The sequence below is a fragment of the Microtus oregoni genome, unplaced genomic scaffold (genome assembly GCF_018167655.1).
Source record: "Microtus oregoni isolate MIOR12 unplaced genomic scaffold, Mior012 000080F_ref0000499, whole genome shotgun sequence".
Lineage (NCBI taxonomy): Eukaryota > Metazoa > Chordata > Mammalia > Rodentia > Cricetidae > Microtus > Microtus oregoni.
The window spans coordinates 2,295,727-2,306,797 of record NW_024544538.1 but is presented as its reverse complement, the minus strand read 5'-3'; positions in this window follow the sequence as shown (position 1 = coordinate 2,306,797).

Here is an 11,071-nt window from a genome sequence, read left to right as displayed (position 1 = left end):
ACAATGAGGTTAGTTCTTATCATCAGGTATAAATTCAGCAGTTTCAATATGTAAAATAACTCTTTCTGTGTATTGTGAATCAGTAACTATGTTAATAGATTCTTTAAAATCCCTTAGCACCATAAGAATGGCATATAATTCCGCTTTCTGGACAGAATCATAAGGACGTTGTTCCACCTTACCCAATTCTTCTGATTTGTAACCTGCCTTCCCTGATTTATTGGCATCAGTATAGAATGTACGGGCTCCAGTTATTGGAGCATCACGGACGATTCGAGGAAGAATCCAAGAAGTTCTCTTTATGAAGTTAAAGCCTTTCCTTTTTGTTTAAACAGAAAAAGGGGAAATGATGGAGGAAGGTCATTGGTTAAGTAATAAAGAAACTGCTTGGCCTCATAGGTTAAGTAATAAAGAAACTGCTTGGCCTCATAGGTTAAAACATAGGTGGGAGGAGTAAACAGAACAGAATGCTGGGAGGAAGAGGAAGTGAGGTAAGACAGACGCCATATCTCAGCTCTCGGGGGCACACGTGATCAAGCTCCGGCCCAGGATGGACGTAGGCTAGAATCTTCCCGGTAAGTGCACCTCGGTGCTTCACACTTTATTAGAAATGGGCTAGTCCAGGTGTGAGAGTTAGCTGAGAAGAGGCTAGATATAATGGGCCAAGCAGTGTTTAAAAGAATACAGTGTCTGTGTAATTATTTCGGGGCATAAGCTAGCAGGAGGCTGGGGTGCTGGGGACGCAGCCCCGCCGCTCCTATTACAACATCAAACTAAACCAATGAGCATTTCTGTGAGGGGAGGAGGAGAAAGGAAGGAAAAGAAGGAAGGAAGAAAGAAAGAAAGGAAGGAAGGAAGGAAACCAAACTAAACCAATGAGCATTTCTGTGAGGAGAGGAGGCGAAAGGAAGGAAAAGAAGGAAGAAAGGAAGGAAGGAAGGAAGGAAACCAAACTAAACCAATGAGCATTTCTGTGAAACCCAAAAGTTCGATAGAAATATTCCCCATTCTCAACATAAATTATCCTTCCATTTGGTTGACCCCACTTTCTCTTATGCTCCACCTTCCTTCTGAATTCAGATGACTGAGCCCCAGGTGTATCCCCAACTTGCTTATTTCACAGTTACCAGAAGACACCAGCAAGATAATACTGCCTGCAAGCTTATCACTTTGCAAGTGGCTACTATAGTCCTACCAACAAAGCAAGTGGAGATTTCTAGGAACAGATAAAATCCAATATGCAATCTGTCACTGTTTAGTTTTCACCGGCAATATTATTCAGCAAAGTTAATGAATAGCAGGGTAGGAAGGGAGAAGAGGGTGTAGCTGGCTTGAAGTGAGGAAGTCAAAGGCAGGCCCCTAATTCACAGGTGAACACCTGAGGAGAAACTGTCCTTGGTAGGCAGACTTTGCTTCTTGCAGGAACCTGGATGTAGGTTGAGCCAGTTGATAGTACAATTATCATCAGCAAAATACTTTTGTGAATGGCCTTATATCTGGTGCTCTGAATAAGGGCCACTAAAACTACTAACTATCCCTCTGAAGCTTCACTTTTAGAGTATTATATTTCATGACCAGATATTGATATAGACATACAGGATAGCATACATATGACATACATATATTCTGTAAGGCTCATGTCACATGTTATGTGTTATTATTTCTTCAATTTGCTAGGTAGCTAGACAGACATTAGTAAACTTGGAAGCCATTGAAGATGGGCCCCTCCATCTTAACCAGCTTTGCCTTTCTTTAAAGTTTAAAATACCATATGTAAAGGTAGAGGTATCAGAGCTTTGTTAAGGTCCATTAATGGAAAGCTACTTCCTCTTGGTAAAGGACTGTATTGTGAGTTCTACCTCTGGCTTTAGGTGGAGACAAGACATTTTGAGCTGTCTCAAATGAGAATATTACATATTGTCCTGTACTGTAAAAGGTCCATGCTGCCTTTAGTCACAGCACTTGGAAGGCAAAGGCAGGCAGATCTCTGTGAATCTGAGACCAGGTTGGCTTACATGGTGAATTCCAGGAAAGACAGAGCTATATAGTGAGACCCTGACTCAAAAAAAAAAAAAGAAAAAGAAGAAGAAAAGAAAGGAGTTCCATGCTTCTGGATTGGTAGAACAAATATTGTGAATATGACTATACTATCAAAATTAATTTGTAAATTAAATGTAACACCTTTCAAACTTCTGATACATTTCACAGGTTTAGGAGAAAAACAAGACTTCATATGGAACCCCAAAAGACTACAGAAAGCCAAAGAAATCCCAAAGAGTAAGAGCAGTGCTGGAGGTATTATGATACCTGGCCTTAAAGTTTCCTATAGAGTTATAGTCATAAAGACAGCCTGGTACTGGAGTAAAAATAGACATTAACACCAGTGGAATAGAATGAGAGGAACCAGAAATAAAATGACAAATCTATGCCCACTTAATTTTTGACAAAGAGGTTAAAAACATACACTGGGGAAAAGAGAGCCTATTCAGCAAACAGCTGACCAACTGAATTTCTCCCTGCAGAAGACAGAAATTAGATTCTTATCCTTCACCTTGTACAAAAATCAGTTCAGAAATATATCAAGAACCTTAATTAAAAATCTGAAATACGGACACTTCTAGAAGAAAACATGAGGATACTCTTTAAGATATTGGGATAGGCAAGAATTTTTTGAATCGAACACCAATAGCACAGGAACTAACCCTATGTTTTCACAGATGGGACTACATGGAAATAAAAAGTCTCTTTATGGCAAAGGAAATTAGTGTGGGAGAATTGTCTGTATTCTGTCAATCATGTTTTAAATAAATGTTGATTGGCCAGGCAGGAAGTATAGGCAGGTCAACCAGACAGGAAGTAGAGGCAGGGCCATGAGAACAGGAGAATTCTAGGAAGGAGGAAGACCATTCTCACTAGTCCAGCCCAGACCACCAAAGAGGCAACATGTGACCTGCCCGGCTGAGAAAGGTACAGAGCCGTGTGGCTAGCATAGATAAGAGTAATGGGTTAATATAAGCTACAAGAGCTAATAAGAAGACTGAGCTAATGGGTCAATCAGTTTTATAACTTATGGAGATCTCTGTGTGATTTTTCTTTGGGACTTGCCAGCTGTGGGGTACTGGGCGGGACAGAAACCCCAACAAGTCGGCCCTCATGTTACAGGAAATGCTCAGCAGAGCTAACAGACAGCCCACGGGATGGGAGAAAATATTTACCAGCTATACTTCAGAGGTCTACTTTTGAAAACTTACAAAAAAATTGTAATTAAACAACAAGGATTTAAAGAAATTTGTCAGTCAACAAATAGGTTTACTATCCAAAGCCATCAGGAAAATAAAAATTACAAATAATAAAATTAAATTTAAATAGGAAATAAAAATCACCACTTAGAGATACCACCACAAGGTGTCACCTGTCAGAGTGGCTATAGTCAATGAATCTAACAACAAATGTTGGAGAGGACGTGGAGAGAAAAGAAACTTCATTCACTGGTGGTGGTGGTGGGTGCAAATTAATACAACCATTGTGGAAATCAACTTTCAGAGTTTTCAAAAAAATTAAAACTAGAACTACCATATGACCCTTATGTTTTACTCCTGGCATATACCCAGAGAGTTCCATACATCATAGACATATTTGCATCCCTATGTTTATTACTTCTTTATTCACTATAATCAGCCTTACTACTCAGCAACAAGAGAATAGATAATTAAAAGTTGGTATATGTAAAAGGTGGAATACTATTTAACTATAAGAAAAAATATGAAACCACAAAATTTGTAGAAAATGGATGGAATTATGATGTATAACATTAAGTGAGGTCACACAGTCTCAGAAAGTCTCTGCATCCCTCATATGCATAATTTAGCTATATATATATATATATATATATATATATATATATATATTCTAGCTAGCTATACATGTACATGCCAGTGCAGTACATTGTGTAGAAAAGAGAACAAGAAAGGCTCAATATTAGGTGATAAGGATGGACTGAATGCAAATAATGGACATGAGCGAAAGAGGATATAAATCAAATTCTTCTACTAGTTCTTTTTTATTGATTTTTATTGAGCTCTACATTTTTCTCTGCTCTCCTCCCTGCTTCTCCCCTCCCCTTTAACCCTCTCCCAAGGTCCCCAGCTCCCAATTTACTCAGGAGATTTTTTTTCTACTTCCCTCTTCTTCTAGTTCTAATGTGGTGTGTAGTGAGCCGGACAGGATCGCCATTACAAGATGGCGCTGACATCCTGTCTTGTTGGAAACAAACAACTCCATATTTGGCTATGGCTTTGAGAGCTGCTCGTCCCCGCTTCCCGCATGCGCAGAGGATGAGGATCCTTGAGCCTATCCCGATGCGGTCTGATGTCAGCTGTTGGTGGCAGCCAATCACGGGGCGACCCGTGTGCCATTTCCCTATTTAAGCAGCTGCCTAAGTGCCCTTCGACCCCTTCGCTTCATGCTCTCCCTCCCCTTCGCTTCCTGCTGCCTCTCCCGTCTGCTCCCTGTTCCTCGTTTTCCCGCCCCTCATTCCATGCTCCCCGTCAATCAAGGGCACTCCAGTAAAAGCGTGATCTGAGTGGAATCCTGGTGTGGTGGTCATTCTTCATCGCCGGTCGAGAGGTCCGCCACAGCTGGTGCCGGAAACCCGGGAACTTCGGTCACCAGGCGAAGGGCCGAAGAGGATTCTAAACTCAACACGCGGAGTGGCGACGTCGGTAAGTTTCTCCCAGTATGCTAATTTCAGTCTCCCCAAGTATGCTGTTTGTGGGAGTGGGTTCTTGGGTGTTTGGTCTCGTGTTCGTGGCGTTTATGATGTTTATACTGGCCTGCTGTCTCTGGTTGCACTGCCGTAAGTCCGGCCGCAACCTCAGGGCGGGGAACAAAGTTGACGTTCCGAGAGAGGGGCGAAAGGCCCGCATTAAACACAAGAACAGTTTTTCAGATTCAGATTCAAAGGGAGGAAACTTGGAAAGGCCTGAAAGAAAAAAAAGTAAGAGAAAAGGATCCTGGTACAAACCTCTCTAAAAGAGAGGCTAATGAGATGAGGGGAGGTCCCCTCTATCCAGCGCTCGAGGAATTTGCGGGCCTGGATCGGTCTGAGGAGGAGGAAGAACTGGAGAAAGCCGCCTCTGGCAACCTTAATGTGTCATCCTATGATAGGCTTGATAGAGATCTGGCTGCTAAACAAGATATGCTAAGGAAGGGAATTATATTCTTCTGGTTCGAGTTACCAAGGCCTCCAGATTTTGTAAAATATGAACAGCTGTGGCTCCAAGATGCAAAGCTACAAACATAGGACCTGCCTTGAGGACCGACAGGCTAGAATGCTAGGCCACTCCCAATGTGGGCCTCAGGGCATAGCGCAGCAAGACCCTGGTGAGGCTCACCAGCTTGAACCTCTGTCCTAGCCCGGAGCAACCGGCCTGGATCAGGTCGGCACAACTGCTCCACTCAGCCACACCTCCAAGCAAGGCTGAGCACATGTTCTTGTGGTTAAACAACTATGTATTTAAGCCCAAAAGGGGTATTGCTAAGTTTTGAGGTAGATATTTGCCTAATTTTAAAAAATAGACATAATGGGAGACTCCCAATGCTGGGGAGACTCTCACTAAGGTCTAGGGATGGCGCGGGCCCCCACATGGCTCGCCGGAGACCGTCCTTGCTGAGGTCACATGGCTTTGATTGGCAGGGGAGGAGTTTGACCCCTAGTGACCTGAAAAAAAATTTTTTAAGAAAAGAGGCCACAGCCCTATACTCAGGGAGGGTCATAAATTCCAAAAATCCAATGGTGGTCGCAGGGGGACTCCCTGCCTCGGGACCACTCCCAAGGTCATAATCAGCTAGTTCCTAAAACAGCAAGCTGATAATCACAAGGAGGAAACTCACTGTTTATCTGGATTGTTATCAGGATTGCAGTCTGGTTTTGTCTTCAGCTAGTTCCTGATGCAGGGTCGCTGAAGCGGCTAGTCCTGGATTTTTGGTTCTTCTCTTCCTGCTGGAGGAGTCTAGATTTGTTCAGGTTTTTCAATAAAATGTGTGATCCAAAGATGGCTGTCGGTTTACACTTCCAACAATAAGGTTTTTTTCTTTACCCACATTTTCTTAAGCATAAATTGTTAACAATAATTTTTAATCTTGGTCATTTTTACAAGGTTAAGATAAAATCTCAAAGTTTTGGTTTACATTTCTCTGATGGCTAAAGGATGTTATGTTTAAAAAATTTTTAAATGTCTCAGTCATTTTTAAGTTCGTCTGTTGAAAATTTTCAGTTTAGGTCTGTAATAGGTAAAGATCTTTTCCCACTCTAACCTTGTTATACAAAAGTTTCTCAATTCAAGAGATATAATTTATGGTTTCTCACAATGTTTGTGCCACTAAGGCTATGTTTGAGACGTGACAAAATGTGCTTCAAAAATTTTTCTCTGTGAGGTTCAACATAATTTTTATATGCTAAGGCCTTTGGCTCATTTAAACTTAAATTTTGTACATGGAGATGGATGTAGATCTATTTTCATTTTTCTACGCCGTTGGGGCCTGGTCTTGGCACCCGATGAGATCCAAGAGACTACTACTATAAAATTTCTGGGGGCAATTATATCCCCTTTGACGGTGACCCCTCAAAAGATTTCCATTCGCACCCATCATTTGAGGACACTTAATGATTTTCAACAATTATTGGGGGATATTAATTGGATTAGGGGGTATTTAAACATCCCCCGGGCAAAGTTGTTGCCCTTGTTTTCTATTTTGGAAGGTGATCCAAATGTTAATTCTAGCAGAACCTTGACCCCCTTGGCTAAAAAGGCTTTAAAACAGGTGGAGAAAGCAATGACTAAGGCACAATTGTGCCGAGTCGATCCTGCTTTGCCCATATTCTTATGCATCTTAAAAACTACACATTACCCTACTGGGGTGCTATGGCAAGATGGCCCTTTATGGTGGTTCCATGGTAATTCTTCAGGTACCAAAGCTATTCAATATTATCCTGAGTTGGTTGCTTCTCAAGCGGTATTGGGGATAAAGCATTGCTTAACATCTTTTGCAACCATGCCAGATAAATTAATTATTCCCTATACCAAGGGACAGGTGGAGACATTGGCAGCTACAGTAAATGAATGGGCTGTTTTGGTTTGCGCTTTTCCTAACCTTATTGATAATCATTATCCAAGACATCCCATATTGAATTTTGTGGAAAGGAACTTAGTGTATTTTCCTAAGGTTACCTTTAAAAAGCCCATTAATATGGCCTTGACTGTTTTTACTGATGGCTCCAAAACTGGCAAAGGTGCCATAGTAATTGAAGGTAGGGAACCCATTTTGCTTGATTTTCGACCTGATTCCCCACAAGTCACGGAATGTATGACCATGCTGGAAGTTTTTAAAAGATTTTCAGAACCCTTCAATTTATTTTCAGATTCTAAATATGTGGTGAATGCTGTTGCCTCGTTGGAGGTGGCCGCCTTTGTTAGAAATTCAAGTACAGTTTCCAATATTTTATGTCAAATTCAAGCGTACATTTTACAAAGGGATAATCCCTTTTTCATTGGACATATTCGGGCACATACTTTGCTTCCAGGACCCATGTCTGAGGCCAATGATTTGGCTGACTGCCTTACCCGGTCCATGGCTTTGGTCGTCTCGGACCCTGTAGAATTAGCACGAGATTTTCATAAGCTTTGGCATGTGCCTGCCAATACCCTTAGAAAAAAAAATTTCATATTTCCAGACAAATAGCCAGAGATATAGTTAAAGCCTGTTCTTCATATGTGACCTTTTTATACCCCCCTAATGTTGGGGTCAACCCTAGAGGGCTGCAACCTAACGCGTTGTGGCAAATGGATGTTACCCATCTGCCTGATTTTGGCAAATTAAAATATTTACATATATCAGTGGATACCTTTTCTGGCATTATTCATGCCACGCCCCTAGCGGGAGAAAAGGTGACTCATGTAAAAACACATTGCCTTGAGGCCTGGGCTGCCTGGGGAAAACCCCTACGCCTAAAGACAGACAATGGCCCGGCATATACCTCCCATGGATTTCGTGCCTTTTGCACACAGCTCCAAGTGACCCACATTACGGGTCTTCCATACAATCCACAAGGACAAGGTATTGTGGAGAGAGCCAACAAAAATATTAAAAAAATTCTACAAAAACAAAAAGGGGGAATAGCTGAATCCGCCTCCCCCAGGGAAAGAATCTCCCTTGCTCTCTTCACACTTAATTTTTTAAACCTGAATGAGTCGGGTACTGCAGCAGCTGAAAAGCATGCAGCAGGCCCTATGGAACAAAAGGAATATGTGATGTGGAAAGATATATTGGATAACAAATGGTATGGACCGGATCTTGCGGTGGCAAGATCCAGGGGAGCTGTATGTGTTTTTCCACAGGGCCAAGAGGCTCCACTTTGGATTCCGAGCCGGCTGACACGCATGATCAAGGAAGTTCCTAAGGAAGAGGCTGAGTCGCTGGAGAAAGTTCCTGCTAACATCCCTGATGACGTGGATCCAGGGGAAGGTGGAGCACAGAAGGAGAAGCCTGTCAGCCTTCCCAAAGGCGATGCCCATTCGCCATGATTTCCCCAGATTTTTACCACCGATAGAAACCTTGAGTTATAAGTCTAAAGTGGCCCTTTTAGGAAAAGCACGTAACATTACAGAGAAAGCGTCCCTGTGCTTTCAGTTCCATGGGCATGTTTTTTGGCAAGCTGCCTGGGTGGCTATGTGTTGTGCCTGTGGTTGGTTTGCTGCCTTCGAGCACCAGACCAATAGGGATAAGGCTATATTGGGATAAGGTTATAATCTCTCAGGCTTTAGCTACCCTGGAGTGTGGCTCCTTCCCCCAGATATGGTTGTCAGCACTAAGAGACGCTTAGGGCTTCCATCCTGCACAGCCTTTGCACCCCATGGGATCTGTTGATTGATCCATTGCACTTGGGTAGGTGTGCGGATGTAGGTTCCTCCTGCACAGCCTTTGCACCCCATGGGATCTGTCGATCCATTGCACTTGGGAAGGTGTGTGGTTGTAGGTTCCTGCGACACAGCCTTTGCACCCCCGGGGTTCCTCGAGTACCCATTGCACAGGGGAAGGTGTGTCCATGGAAAATATCTTCCATCCTCGATCGACCAACACATCATGAGGTGGGGGTCAGATTGGATGACGTTAGTCCTGCGCTCATTGCTTACAAACAATAAGGGGGATCTGTAGTGAGCCGGACAGGATCGCCATTACAAGATGGCGCTGACATCCTGTCTTGTTGGAAACAAACAACTCCATATTTGGCTATGGCTTTGAGAGCTGCTCGTCCCCGCTTCCCGCATGCGCAGAGGATGAGGATCCTTGAGCCTATCCCGATGCGGTCTGATGTCAGCTGTTGGTGGCAGCCAATCACGGGGCGACCCGTGTGCCATTTCCCTATTTAAGCAGCTGCCTAAGTGCCCTTCGACCCCTTCGCTTCATGCTCTCCCTCCCCTTCGCTTCCTGCTGCCTCTCCCGTCTGCTCCCTGTTCCTCGTTTTCCCGCCCCTCATTCCATGCTCCCCGTCAATCAAGGGCACTCCAGTAAAAGCGTGATCTGAGTGGAATCCTGGTGTGGTGGTCATTCTTCATCGCCGGTCGAGAGGTCCGCCACAGTGGTGGACAAGTGAGTAAAATATATTTATTAGTGATAGCATGAAGTCCAAAATGAAGTTGCACAGCTTCTGTTCTGAATGCTACTCAAACTGTGTACAAGTTCATTGGGTTGTATTGTCTTTGGGTCTGGTTAATTTCAGTGTTAAACTTGCAATCTTCTCTTTTGAAATAATTAAGTTTGAAATAAAACAATTAATGTGAGTTAACCCAGTAGGATCTGTTGATCACCTACTCATGAGATTATCCCTCAGCAAAGCTGCTTCGCCTGTAGACCCTAAATCAAAAGGCATCGCTTTCTTGTTTCCTTTTAAACATCTTCCTTCCACTAGCTGCCAAGATTTGTAGTTTCCTCGCACTGTTGTCATTCAAAATTTAATAAACTGGCCTTTACGTTTTCTTCTGAGTCCATTTAAAAATTCTATTATTAAAGAGACTAAGAATTCACAAAATGGCACCCCTATTCTCTGCTGGCATATGGACTTCTGAATATTTATGACATGAACTATCCAAGTAAATATGTATTGCCCCTTCAGATTCCTTTCTACAGACCAACTGTACAGGACAAACCTAGATGCTCAATAAGGGCTGCTTAAATTGGCCTGACCTGATTGGGACAAGCAGAGCAGTTCGAACTACTCAAAATGTAAAAGATTAATTAGTTTTATTCATGTGTATGTATGTGTGTGTATGCCATGTGCGTGCAGGTACCTACAGAGGCTGGAGGAGAAGGATGGGTCTTTTGAAACTGGAGTTGTGGTTTGCCTGTTGTGGGTGCTGGAAGCTAAATACAGGTCCTCCAGAAGATTACCAAATAGTTGTAACCACTGAGCAGTATCTCCAGACCTTCAAGCTAGCTAATTGCTTTGGAGTGCAGTTTCTCCCTCTGTAAAATGGGGATAATAACTGTTAGGAGTTTGAGTTCTTGGGGTTGTTGGGAGGGTAGAGATTGAATGAAAAAATGAAAATGGTTCAGTTCTATGGGGATCCGGCTGGGGAAAGGGAAGCAGAAGCCCAGCCCCTGGGAGGGAGAGGTTTAGGGTAGGGGAGGAGTGAAGAGTGCTGGTGGGAGTCACAGGTACTGAACGAGACCTAACAGAGATAGCCTGTTTAAGTTGTCTACCCCATCATTCATCGCTTGTTCACTATCTTCTCAATTGATAGATACTAATTTGACTATATTAATTTCTGCTTGCTGGTGGAAAGAGGCCACATTTCTTACATAAATCTGTGGGTATTTAATTCAGTTTGTAGAGCAACACCGGTCCATCCTTAATATTGGGGCAGGAAACAATATCTAGCATCTCATGGCTATCTTCTTTACTTTTCCGCTGTTTTCGTCCTGAAAAGGGACGCTTTGAGGGACTGTTTCTGAGCAGCTACCCAAGAGTAAAAGAACAGGGCTTTAGATTAAGAGATAGAACTGGGACTTTCAG